At 41.4% G+C, this 14,707-nt stretch overlaps 1 protein-coding gene across 1 annotated transcript in view; it reads right to left on the minus strand.

Annotated features, from left to right (window-relative positions):
* The window catches only part of rnf123 (ring finger protein 123), a 95,046-nt gene that overhangs the window by 3,685 nt on the left and 76,654 nt on the right, over positions 1-14,707 (minus strand). The window lies entirely within an intron of this gene.

Below are 14,707 nucleotides of genomic sequence, written 5' to 3' on the forward strand. Positions count from 1 at the left end.
GAGAGAGAACAGAAGAAAGAAGAGAGAGAACAGAAGAAAGAAGAGAGAACAGAAGAAAGAAGAGAGAGAAGAAGAAAGAAGAGAGAGAACAGAAGAAAGAAGAGAGAGAAGAAGAAAGAAGAGAGAGAAGAAGAAAGAAGAGAGAGAAGAAGAAAGAAGAGAGAGAAGAAGAAAGAAGAGAGAGAACAGAAGAAAGAAGAGAGAGAACAGGTGAGCTGTCAGGATGAGTTTTTTTTACAATAACAACAATAATAATAATAAAGGGACAGTTCAACATTTGGTGAAATCCTCTCCTCTTTCAGCATGTTAGCGTAGCTTAGCATAAAGACTGGAAACGGAGGGAAACAGCTAGCGAATAATGAGTTACATCTGCTCATCTTGTAGAGGCAAAGACACTGCAGGTTTGTGTTTGACATGCTTGAACCTCCTCGCTATCAAAGGAGGAAGCGGCCATCTTTTAACCGACTTCTCTATTGCTATCTTTGGCCCCAGTGCATCATGGGAGGTCTGGGTTAACACCACAGGCGTCGAGAAAAACACCTTTCTAGTGTCATGGGGAGCATCATCATCATCATCATCATCATCATCATCACACCTGCTCTTGACTCTGTTTTTCTCGTCACTTTTCTTCAATCTGTTCACTTCATATGTTTTTACTTCACAACCTTTCTTCAATTTCAGTTACTCACCCTCTCTCTCCTTTTTCTATCCTCCCTCCTTTTCCTCTACTCCCTCTCCTCCTCCTCGTTTTCTCCTTGTCCTCTACTCCCTCTCTCCTTGTCCTCTACTCCCTCTCCTCCTCCTCCCTCTCTCCTTGTCCTCTACTCCCTCTCCTCCTCCTCTCTCTCTCCTTGTCCTCTACTCCCTCTCCTCCTCTTCCCTCTCTCCTTTTCCTCTACTCCCTTCTCCTCCTCCTCCACCCCTACTTTCCTTCTCCTCTTCCCTCTCTCCCCATCCCTTCACTCTCTCCTCGTTCTTTTCTTCCTTTACCTCTACTCCCTCTCTCCTTGTCCTCTACTCCCTCTCCTCCTCTTCCCTCTCTCCTTGTCCTCTACTCCCTCTCCTCCTCCTCTCTCTCTCCTTGTCCTCTACTTTCCTTCTCCTCCTCCCTTTCTCCCCATCCCTTCACTCTCTCCTCGTTCTTTTCTTCCTTTACCTCTACTCCCTCTCTCCTTTTCCTCTGCTCCCTCTCTCTCCTTTTCCTCTACTCCCTCTCCTCCTCTTCCCTCTCTCCTTTTCCTCTACTCTCTACTCCCTCCTCCTCCTCCTCCTCCTCCTCCTCGTCCGCCCTTACTTTCTCTCTCCTCCTCCTTCCTCTCCCCTTCGCCCCTACTCTCTTTCCTTCTCCCTCTCTGCTCGTTCTTTTCTTCCTTTACTCCTACTCTCTCTCCTTTCGTCACCCCTACTCTTTCTCCTCCTCCTAATCCAACATGGAAGTTGGCTTCACTGGTTTCCTCGACAAGAGGAACAATGAGATGTTTCACTTCATCCTCAGACAGAAGGTGCATTCACTGACCTACTTGGTCGTAGTAAAATAAACCTTAACTCTTAATCTTGTGTCGTTGCACAACAGGAAGTCATTTCCATATTTTCGGACTCCTTCCTGCAGCGCTCTGTTTGTTTCCTTAATTCTGCCCGTTGGGAGGCCAAGTGTGTGGAACACAGGATAACAAACACCAGATTAAATGAATTAACAATATAAATAACACTAAATAAAACCTGCGTCCTGTGCGTTTAAATACATTTTCACACCAGTTTCCCCTTGAAGCGCTTCAGAGTTCTGCTTCCTGCTGTTGAGCGCCCGACACATTACGGCATGTTGAGGGTTAACTGCATTCGCATGGATTCCTGCGCTGCTCAGAGAACGGTGACAATGTGGAGAGAGACTCTGCTATTCTTTTAATGATGCCAGGAAAATCATAACTGTGGACTGGAAGGACGCACAACAGCAACCAGCTGAGACTAAAGCAGCTTCATGCAATGGAGACATGACTGCAAGTATACACATGACAGTAGATACTGCTTTTCTCTTACTTTAGTTGTTTTATTTATTTACTGCATATCATTTAATGGTACTTAATTTAGTCACTCAGTCCTCCCATCCCTCCTCCTTTAATCCTCCTTGTGGAGCGCATGTGTACAAGTATACACATGTGGGAAGGGAGATATGTAATGCATATGTAGACGGTTATGTATATGTAGATGCATATGTATATGCATCTACATAACTATATACATTTACATATGTACATGCATATGTATATATCTATGCATATGTATATGTAGATGTATATGTATATAGTTATGGATATGTCTATGTAGATGCATATGCATATGTAGATGTATATGTATTTGTCGTGTAGATGTGCATGTATGTAAAGGTTAGCATTTATACTCGCTACTAGCTAAACTATTGATACTGAAATTACTGTTTTGATTATTTATTTTATTGTATTTAATTATGTTTATTTAAGTCTAGGACCTTTTTTCTGTTGCTTTTCTACATCGTAAAGGGAAAATATCTTTCACAAGCTGATCTGACCTGAGGAGAATCTCTGAAACAACTTTGACATAGTTTCATAGTTTATGAATATACAATGATCGGGTTTAATTAGTTTCCGGTTCGGGTCTGAAAGGAGCTTTAGATGCTTTTTATGAAACGTTCCATCTTTGACTTTCCCTGTCCTCCTGTCTATTGTACCCTCTCCGCATTCTCTTCTTCAGCCCTCCTCCATATAAAGCACCACCTTTCCTTGTCCTCCCCGTCACTCTTCACCACCCACAGCACAAGCTGTCAAGCTGCTGCAGGAAGGAAAAGAGCATAATTACATTTAAATTACAGGTGAAACCATTGATTGAGCCCTCATGGAATATTATTATTATACTAGACAACATTAAAGGATGACTAGAGGTTGAAGACGAAGAGATTTAACTGTCTTCATGCAGTTCAGGTGTTTCACTGTGGACCGACGTCTCTCCTGAAACCACCCGGAAAACCACCAGAGACTCAAAAACCACCACGAAGACTCGAAACGATCACAAAGACTCAAAATGATCATGAAGACTTAAACGACCACGAAGACTCAAAAACCCCCACAAAGACTTAAAACGACCAAAGACTCGAAACGATCATGAAGACTTGAAATCATCACAAAGACTCGAAACGACTCGAAATGATCATGAACACTTGAAACGAGCACAAAGACTCAAATAATCAAAACTCGAAACGACCACAACGACTCCAAATTATCACGGATACTCGAAACGAGCAGAAAGACACGAAGCGACTCGAAGCAATCACAAAGACTCGAAACGATCACAACGACTCAAAATGATCATGAAGACTTGAAATCATCACAAAGACTCGAAACGACTCGAAATCATCACGAACACAAAGACTCAAATAATCAAATTTTTAATTTACAAAACGGTGTCCCTCAAGGGTCCATATTGGGTCCTATTTTATTTATGACACTATTATGTTTGGATCTGTCTTTTAAAGGATAAGAAATGATTAAAATGTACTTCTCATCAGACTTGACTGTTTTATGTGACATTTCTTTTTTTGAAAGTCTGTTATTTGTGTTTTAATGCGACACTTTAATGCTGCCAACTTGGCCGAGACTCACTTGTGAAGATATTTTAAACCTCAATGGGGATATCCTGGAAACATAAAGGTTAAAAAGAAAAGAAAATCCATAACCTGGAAAGTAAATATATTAAACATCAATCAGCAATCCTTTTCGTTTTCAATCAAGCTACAAAATTATTGTTTCCAGCATCTCAAATGTGAATATTTGCTGCAGTTTCGTTTGAGATAATAAACAGAATATGTTTGTATGTATGAATTTATATTATTTGCCCCCAAATCCAGCTGTCAACTGGATGAAATGTGAACTCGCAGAATTCAAAACTCTGTCAGCCTTTTATCCTTTCCACCCAAAAATGTGTTTAAGATTCAAAAGTCAAACAGAGTTCAAAGAGGAAGTGGGAGACAGAAAGGATGAGAGAGTGAAGGCCGAGGATGAAACAAGAGACCGAGGGACAGAAAGGATGAGAGAGTGAAGGATGAAGATGAAACAAGAGACCGAGGGACAGAAAGGATGAGAGAGTGAAGGATGAAGATGAAACAAGAGACCGAGGGACAGAAAGGATGAGAGAGTGAAGGATGAAGATGAAACAAGAGACCGAGGGACAGAAAGGATGAGAGAGTGAAGGCCGAAGAGGCAGATGGGGAATACAACAAAGATCTAAAGGCCAGTGCAGATGAAAGCAGCAGGAGGTGACGTTCACGTCGGCAGGTTGTTTCATCAGTGTGCACACAGACCAACACACAAAGGAGGGAGATCAAGTGAGCAACATCTCCCTGAGGCAGAACTGTCATCTGGACACAGAGAACACATGAGCGACCACAAAGACACACAAAACAACCACAAACTGAATGATGAGTTGAGTTATTGGAGCACAGTGAACATGTCATTCATTTCAAAACACACACATTCAGGAACTAGGGCTGAACCAAGTAGTCCAACGCTTCATTCATATATTTAAAAGCAACATTCAATTTGTTTACATCTGGTATTTCCGTAAAGGTGAGGAATCCAGGCGCTGCTGTTTCATCAGTGTGTGCACAGACAACACGTCAGAGGAGGGAGATCAAGTGAGTCACATTTCCCCCGAAGCAGAACCGTCATCTGTACACTGTGAATGCATGGACTCACACAACAACCCAAAAGACTCCAAACGACTAAGAGACACACTTTGACCACAAAAAAGTAAACAAATGACCACAAAGAGACTAAAACACGACCACAAGACACAAAACAACCACAGAGGGAGTCAAAGAGAGTCAAAGATGACCACAAAGAGACTTAAAAACGACCACAAAGAGACCCAAAAAATGACCGCAAAGAGACTGAAAAACAACCACAAAGAGACCAAACGAAATGACCACAGAGAGACCAAACGAAATGACCACAGAGAGACCAAACGAAATGACCACAGAGAGACCAAAAAACAACCACAAAGAGACTAAAAAAGGACCGCAAGAAACAAAACAACCACAGAGGGAGTCAAAGAGAGTTAAAGATGACCACAAAGAGACTGAAACACATCCATAAAGAGACTCAAAACGACCACAAAGAGACTTAAAAACAACCATAAACACTAGAAACGACCACAAAGACTCCGAAACGACAACAAAGAGACTTAAAAATGACCAAAAAGATACTCAAAAACAACAATAAAGACTAGAAACAACCACAAAGAGACTTAAAAAAAGACCATAAACACTAGAAAAGACCACAAAGAGACTCAGAAAAGACGACAATAAAGACTAGTCTCTTTGTGGTCTTTTTGAGTCTCTTTGTGGTCGTTTCTAGTCTTTGTGGTCTTTTTGAGTATCTTTGTGGTCGTGTCTAGTCTTTGTGGTCTTTTTGAGTATCTTTGTGGTCTTTTTGAGTCTTTGTGGTCTTTTTGAGTCTCTTTGTGGTCTTTTTTAGTCTTTGTGGTCTTTTTGAGTCTCTTTTTGGTCGTTTCTAGTCTCGTCTCAAAAACGAGCACAATGAGTCAAAACGACCACACAGACGCACAAAAAGACCACTGGGAGCAGAATGTCCACACACACTCAGTACATCCAGTCAGTTACATTCATGAAGAGGCACTTGGTTCGGCCCGAATGAAACTGAAAGCACAAACAGACAGCAGTTACGACCTCAGCAGCAGTGTTGTCGCCGCAGGCAATTATAAACTGAAGTCTTGGATTTCGGCCCAAAATGTGTTTTGTGAGGTCACGGTGATCTTCGACCACCAAATCCCAATCAGTTCATCTCTGAGTTAAAGTCGATGTTTGTGCCAAATTTTAAATAGATAAAAAAAGTCTCCCCAGGCGTTCGGTCACAGCCGAGTTCAGAAACACAGCCGAGTGCAGGAATACAAATAAATATGACAATGAAATCTGTCACAAGCAGCGAGAGGGGCCAGGATTAATATGAGTGTGTCTGTGAGTGTGTGTGTGTGTGTGTGTGTGTGTGTGTGTGTGTGTGTGTGTCTGTGTCTGTGTGTGTGTGTTCACCCTGCAGGCTGCACATGTGCATGTTTGAGCCAAAAAACAGAGTCCCGATGGTTTGAGAGTAGGAGGGCTCAGAGGAGCAACGGGGCGATGTGATTGGTTGGCGCTCAGGGAGCCGGCGGTCATCTGAATCCTGAAATACCCGCGTGGAGAGGAATATGTGTCTGGTCTCAGGGCGAGCCGACGGGCGCCAAAAATAACTGAGTGTGGCAGCTTGGGAAGGAGAGGAGGGCAAACATCAACAGATGACAGTGGGGTACGATGATGATGAGGATGATGATGAGGAGGAGAGGCGTGTTTTAAATACGGAATCATGCCAGGATTAAACAAATTAAACCTAAACGAGGTCTGTAACTGCATCCATTAATCCGTCAGTTATCATTCACATAGTTTAAGTCCACGAAATGTACAACGTTCTCAGAGTTCATGGTGACGTCACACAGGTTCAGTTCCCTGTGATGAAGCAATACATCCTCATATTCGACCAGCACATGCATTGACCTTAACGCCAATGCCTCTTAGTTTGGCGCGTTAACGTTCTCTCACCGAGGCTGATCGGTATTTGGTCATGAATTCAAACTGAACCCCAGAGATTCTCCAGCTGTTTGATGTTTGCTGGTTCTTAAGCTGAGTTAAACGTAGTAGAATCCCCTTTGGTGTCTCTGTGACGGAGCTGTGTGAAGACGGGTCACTTCAAGGGATGTTTCTTGGGATGTCGGTTTGGGCTGAAGAGAAAAAATCAGTTCAACCTCGAGCGGAGGTGGAAGTGGACGTTTGTGCCAAATTTTTTAAAAATTGCGCGAGACGCTGTCGAGATTCCACGTTTTACGAGAAAGAACCGGCCGGACGACCTGAAAACATACAAATCTGGAGGTTTTGGGAGATTTAGAAAGACGCGAGTGTACCAAACCTCTTTAGCTGCAACTACCACAGCACAGCACAATCTACCACACAGCTGTAAGAAAGCGAGAGCGGTGCATTGTGGGTAATGTAGGTAGCGTCAAGAGTGAAAAGATAGAGGTGAATCCGGTGCAAAGCTGAAGGTAAAACTGAGAATGAATGGCAGCAGAAGCTCATGACTTTTCCGGGCGATTGGATAAAGGCAGCCAGTGTGTGTGTGTGTGTGTGTGTGTGTGTGTGTGTGTGTGTGTGTGTGTGTGTGTGTGTGTGTGGCTGAGTCAGGAAGGTTCAAAGTGTCTGTACAAAAAAAGAAGTAGAAAGAAAACCCTGCGCAGGTCAAACTGCATGTTCTCCTGAGTGCTTCTGTCCGGCTGCAGCCGTCACATCCAGAGCCGAGTGGGCAGGAACCAGATGAAGGTCACTCGTATAATAAAGAAGAAGGGAACTAGTACAGACCCTTCAGATATACCGACCAGGAAGCACATTTCTTGCTGCTGCAGCATCAAAAGCATCAATCAAACCTTCATAACGTCACCACGTGCAAATCAAAGAACATCTAATTAAATGTCTTTCATTGCTGGGCTTCTCAACGCTGACGGTTCGAATTATCAGAGACGGACGGCTAGCGGTCCGATACGAATGTCTCCCACGCAACCTCCACGTCCTCAATCACACCAGGTGTGACTCCAACCCACACGACTCAAACGTCTTCACATCCACGGTTAATCATCTGTAGACGATGGAGAAACCTTTCCAGCAGCTGAAGACATCTGGAGATATTTTCCCCACAGATGGACATTTGTAAAAAGAAAAAATGCGGTACCTTCCTTCCATAGAAAAACAGCTAATAAAAGTGTTGACTGTCCATCTGCCACGTTTGTTTCTGTTGGATACGGACGACCTCGCCATCTGGTCGGATTATTCCAGATCAGGGCGACGGCGTTCAGAAACACGGTTTGTTGGGTTAATCACACAAAACAGCCAGAACAACAAATACTAAAATAGAGAGTTTCTGCTTATTTTACTCTTCTGCTGAGCACCGGGGGCGTGGTAGTAGAACTTTTATTTTGAAGGTCCCTGCACTTCCTGCCCCTCTGATTGTCTGCCCTGTCTGCTGATTGTGTCTAATCACCTGCCCCTCCCCTGTGTATTTAAACCCTGTTTGTCTTGTGCCCCAGGGTGGGATCGTACTGTGTTTGTCCCGTCGGATCCCTGGTTTTGTGATTCTTGTTCCTGTCCGTTTTTATGTGATTCCTGTTTTCCTTCATCTCCTTTGAGTTCTTGAATTAAATACTCTTTGGAACTGTTGCTTTGGCGTTTGGGTCCTTTTTCGTACCCCACCCCGTAACAAGAACCCAGGACCCGACGCTGGCACTGCCTCTAAACCTGTGTCGTATCAGTCAGAGTGTTTTTGACTGAGTGAGAAAGGATTTCCAAAGCAGTGAATAACTTTGTGGAAGAATGAACAAAATCTTAAATTTGTCAGGTTTAGTTGGGAGTCTGGGAGTGAAGTTATCAAGTATTCGGCTCGGTCGGTGGGCGTAGGAAGGAGGAAGTCATGTGACGTTCACCCAGGAAGCCACCATTTGTCGTCGCCGTCGTCTTATTTTAAGTTACGTAACATCTCGTACGTAAAGAAGCCGACTTAACTGCGAAAAAAACGTTCTTATTTCATCGAAACGGTGAGCTTTTCCTGAACCTAACCAAGTGTTTTTGTTGCCTTAAACTAAACATGTTGGTTCGTCACCGATTGAAGCTTAAGAGGCCTGACGGAGCTGCCGTGTTTGACATGATGGGAGTTGGACAGCGCGTTGGAGAGGCATGGGGCGGTCCGGATGCGGGTCTGTGCTTTTGGCATTGTACGCTTCTGGCAAAGTTTTTACATTCCTAGCCAGGGGGGAGGGGCGTAGTATATCAAGCCACAGTTATTGATGAGTTGCATGCTATTTAAGTTACGTTGGCTTAAACAGAGCTTAACGTTTGAGAAAGCCGGGAGACTTTGCATCCCGTGTGAAACCAAAATTAAACGTTGACTTTCAGTCAAAATTCCGGCTGCTGGGTTGCAGCTGGCAGGAAGGAGCTTCTGTTGCCGTCTAGTGCACAAAGTCTGAGTTGTATAAAGTGAACCGGAGAGGCGACAGGACTTTCCCCTGAGGGGCTCATCACCCCGTCAGACCTGAACAGTTTTACAGCTCCTCAGTTTGTTAGCGCCGACAGCAGCAAGGCGGGAGAGAAATTGTCTGACTTTACGGTTGAGCTGTCTGGATTTGTCACGGATATAATTTAATGAAACACCTCTGATAGAAGACTCATTAACAGGGACATGCATTTCCTCATGTTTTTTTTTTTTTACCCAAACTGAGCGACGTGTTATACTTATACACAGATGATTATGTGTTTTTTTTCTTTACCCTGACTTTGACAGTCACAGACTCATTTGATTGACCTATGCCGTATGTTTTGGGGTTAAAGAATAAAACAACAGTATGCATATATATTTACAGGATTAAATTAATGCAGTTTTTGCTTGTTGAAATTGGTTATTTTGTAAATTAATTTACATCTGATTGGCTGGATTGCTTAAATATGAACCATTCAGATTGTTCTGTATCGTTAATAATAATAATCTCATCACTTTGAGTCAGGATTTGTTTTTGTCCTGTGTTGTATTGATTTCTAAATATATATATATTTGTTTGTTCAATAAAAAAAGAAAGAAAACAAGACAACGTATGAAGTAAAATCTATGTTGTCAAGAGCTTTGATTGGCTACAAGACTGCTGAACACAGGCGTTTTTTGTGTTCAACTACCAGCTTCCTTATTAGTTTGACCTTTCTTGGCAGAGAGGTGTCCACCAGGGATCAATACTAGGCCTCTTGATGTTTTCTCTACACACAAATCATATTTTTCAACAGATTGTCTTTTAATGTTCATCTTTACGCTGATGATAACATCCTGTACACGAACCAGTCCTTCTTCAGATAACAGTCTGGTTTTAATTGAGGCCACTTCCATCGACCTTAAGTTCGTTCTTAACTGCAAAAAGACCAAATGTTTGGATTTCAAGAGAGCACAAAGCGTGGTACATCTCGCTCAAAAACCTAAAAGTCATTGAATCAGATCCTTGCACAAATACAGTGTGCTCGTCCTCTCAAAACAGAAGAATCATCATAACATCCACTGGATTATGTGGAGATATCCCTTCCTGACGGGCATTGGATTCATTACTGCAGACAGCAGTTTGATGTTGGGATTGTATGATAAATATGGAGCTACAGCCGGCATAAAGACCAGAAACGGGGTCTGCCTCTCTGTCAATTTTATGTTTTTAAAATTATTATTGGCTTCATGATAAAAAAGGAAAACGTTTATTTCTTTTCCATTTGAGAAGAATCACAAAACATCCGAAAGACTGGAACCAAAAAGTAAATTTGTCTCACTCCAAGATATGGGAATTAATGACAAAGGTTTATTTAGGGTTAACTCCATTCTCTCTCACTCACTCACTCACTCACTCACTCACTCACTCTACGGTGTAATAATGAAAGGTCATGCAGAGCTGCTCAGTCGGCGCTTACTTCATTGCACGTCTCTCGCTGGACATAAAAACAATGAGATTGTTTCTGAGAAGAGGAAGCTCTTCAGATCTCGGGGCCCCAGGTGACCCGTAGATAAGTAACCCACTGCTCCTCAGTACTCCGCACCGTGTAAATTGGAATTCCAACACATATTGAAATGTCAAACAAGTGGGTGATTTACGTCGAGGCGCTCGCAGCTCTTGGGTTGGGGGAAGATCGTAGTTTGGTTTAAGACGTTTCTCGCCACAATTCAACTGGTAAAACATGTAAGTAATATATGAATGAAATGTGCGTGTGAAGGAGACAGGGTTGTGTATCTACGACTGTCTTGTAGAGGAGACCTCAGTTTCAATTAGAAAGCTTAAAAGCACACAAAAGAAAACAGGTACAAAACTGTAAATATAGATAATCAGACAAATCTAAAAATCAAATCTAAAAATTGTGATTGAGTTTGTTCAATGATGAAAGGAAATGAAAAGAATGAGGAATGCCTGAGCGCATTTATTTGGTCTCATCTATAAAGTATTCAATCATTTTTCTTGCGTAAAGCACAGAAGTGATTCATCAAACTCGTATCTCTTTAAAGCGGCTGGTTTACCGATCCAAGGTAATGAAAGGTTGATGTTTGACATGGTTGACATTTTATCGTCATTTACACACAATGTTGCTCTTCTTGCAATTTATAGATAAGTCCTCATTAACAACACTGATCTACGGTCATGTTACAGCCTCAGAGAGCCTCTACAGTGCAAACTGGACGACACACCAAAGTGCTCTCTTTTCATTTCTGTTGATTGTGAAGGCGAAGTGTTTTTCTGGATCTTTAGCGTGAATGAAAGTTGAAGGCGACTAAACTGTTATCTCCCTCTCGTGACAGAGGTTTTCTTGGAGGATTTGTTGTGTTTGTGCGCTGAAGACCCAGGGTTCTGGAACCCTGACATTCCACAATACGGAACACAGAAATTCTGAAAACCATTCCGGAACACGGAACATGGACATTGTCATGGCTCCAGAATGTCCGTTTTCCAGAATGTCTGAGTTCCGGAATGACGGGGTTCTGGAATTTTCGGGTTACGGAATGTCTTTGTTCATCAATCTTCGGGTTCTGGAATGTATGTGTTCTGGAATTTTGTTTTCCGGAATTTCTGGGTTTCGCGTTCCAGAATGTCTGGGCTCAGACCAAGAGTTCCAGCTGACACTTTATCAGACAATTTATCGTACAAACTGTTGTATTACAAAAACTACTTGGTTTGGTTGAGGCAACTAAAACTACGTAGTTGGGTTGAAGAAAAGGTTGTGGTTTGGGTTAAATAAGTACTAAAATTAAAAGACCGAAATTAACGTTCAATTATTGTTTCACGCGTGGCGGGAACAACGCTCCCCTGGAGGAAAGACCGTTTTTTGTTTGACCCGTCCGTCCACGTGGAATAAATTCCACGGGAAGACTACAAATGACCGCAAAAACAGGTACAGCTAAAAATATATATACATATATATATATACATATATATATATACACATATATATATATATATACGTATATACATATATATATATACGTATATATATATATATATATACAGATATATATATATATATACACGTATATATATATATATATATACGTATATACGTATATATATACGTATATACGTATATATATATATATATATATATACGTATATATATACGTATATATATACGTATATACGTATATATATATACGTATATATATATACGTATATATATATATATATATATATATATATATATATATATATATATACGTATATACATATATATATATACGTATATATATACATATACGTATATACATATATATATATATACGTATATATATGTATATACATATATATATATATATATATATATAAATAAATAATCCCAACGTACAGACGCCTGTTCGGCCGCTCGCCCTTCGCAGCTCGTGACCTTCCAGCTCATCTCTGCCGTTAAAACCAAGTGGACGAGATCCGATCAGAAAGAAAATGAGCTCCTCGTCTCGTCGGAGCTCAGGTTCTGAGGAATCGTCCCCCAAATAGCATTCGAGGCGTTAACTCTTTTATCTTTAACATGATTCATTCTCGCTGTACATCACGCAATCATAGCTCACATCCAGCGGTCCAAACCGTGGCCGCTCTCGGCTGGAAAAAGACCCGGCAGGTTTAACCGAAAGGTCATCAGACCGCCGTGCATCACACACCCGACACCGCACACTCGTCTCTCCTCCTGCTCCTCTGTTCATTCTCTCTTTCTATCTCCCCCACCCCTCCCTCCATTCAGAGGAAAAATCATTAGATTAACGCCGTGGATCTGGTTGCCCCGACACCCCGAGCTGTTGTCCTGGCAAACGTAAGCAAACGAGACAGCGGCCGTCCTCGGAGGCGCTGATGCATCTGTGTGTGTGTGTGTGTGTGTGTGTGTTTGTGTGTGTGTTGAAAGTCCACGGAAAACATTCTGAGTAAAAGAGCGCTCAGACTCCCGACAGCTTTTCAAACAGCCTAATGATTTAATTCAATAACAAACAGGCAGCTTAATGGTGGCATCGGCAATCGCAAAGCGGACTCTTTCTTTTCCACAAGACTCTCTGTGCTTCTTCTAACAGACAACAACAACAACAACAAATGAATACTCAAGCTCCTTCTGGAGTTATTCATGTCATTGTGTCTCCTTGAGCTCCAACAAACAGGCCGGGTGCATTTCCTTCCTCTTAGAACATGAAAAGCAGAATTTAAAAATACATATTCTGCGTTGTTTACGCTACGTTTACTAGCTGGAAGTCTTCTTCCTCGCTGCGAAACAACTTATTTCTCAAAAAGCAAATATTACAAAATGACAAGACACAGATGTACGTCTATGCAAATATGTGGAAAAAAAGATTATTGGTTATCGTGTATGGATGCTGACTTATTGATAATTCTTATTATGCATGTGCAGGATGTAGCCGTGACTATATATATATATATATATATATATATATATATATATATATATATATATATATATATATATATATATATTACATATACTACATACAGGGTTCATACCAATGGACTAGATTATCACCAGTGGGTTTCATGAGTTTTCACCAAATGTCCACGACAAACATTTAGTGAAGTCTGGGTGTAAACAGTAAAAAGTGAGTAAATGTAGTATTTAAACTAACAATGAGAATACAAAGCATACAGTAAACCTTAAATGACTCAAATGAATGAGACAATAGTTTGATTAAAAGAATAAACATTTATATAGATGCCTGTATGTATGCCTGCTTATATTTTGAGTCTTTCTTTTAAAAGCATATTCATTATTTCAAACTCAGCGAAAATGAACGTCATGAACACATGAATATAACACATTTACATGAACACATGAATATAACACATTTACACGACTTTTACTACACTTTTGGGATTTTATTTTTTCCAAGGACTTTTCCAGGCCTGGAAATAACCATTTTAAAACTCCATGACTTTTCCAGGTTTTTATATATATAGGTTTTTAATAAAAAAAACAGGGTCTCTAGTTCCACGTCTACATCCATGTAAAAAAAAAAAACGTCCTCACGTCACCATTTTTATCCGGACATTTGTGCGAAATTGTCAGAATTATCTCCTCCAGGAGGTGTGCGTCCGCGAGTGCACATTTCTATTACTATTACTGATTCTATTGTTGCTTTCATGGTTATTATTATTCCACTATATCCACTGCTGCTGTTATTATTAGTAGTACTTTTTCCATCATTATTCTGCTTCTATGAATCATGTATGTCAAATGCATTAAATGTGTCTTAATTATACGATTTGTTCTGTCCATCCTGATAGAGGGATCCTCCTCTGTTGCTCTCCCGGAGGTTCCACCTTTTTTGGCGAGTTCTTCCTGTTCCAATGTGAGGGTCAAAGGTCAGAGGATGCGTACAGATTATATGGGCTTTACTACATAAATTGAACACTCTTAACCGGCCCCGGGTGTTTGGAGTGATAACCCAGCTGAGTACATCGCTGCCTTCCAGTCGTAGCGACTGGAAGGCAGCGATGTACTCAGCAATATCAAAGAGTGCAAAGCTGTTTCCACCAGCGTAGCGCTGGTGGAAACAGCTTTGCACTCTTTGATATTGCCGTATTTGGCTAACAGCTG

Source organism: Taurulus bubalis, assembly GCF_910589615.1.
Source record: "Taurulus bubalis genome assembly, chromosome: 5".
Classification (NCBI taxonomy): domain Eukaryota; kingdom Metazoa; phylum Chordata; class Actinopteri; order Perciformes; family Cottidae; genus Taurulus; species Taurulus bubalis.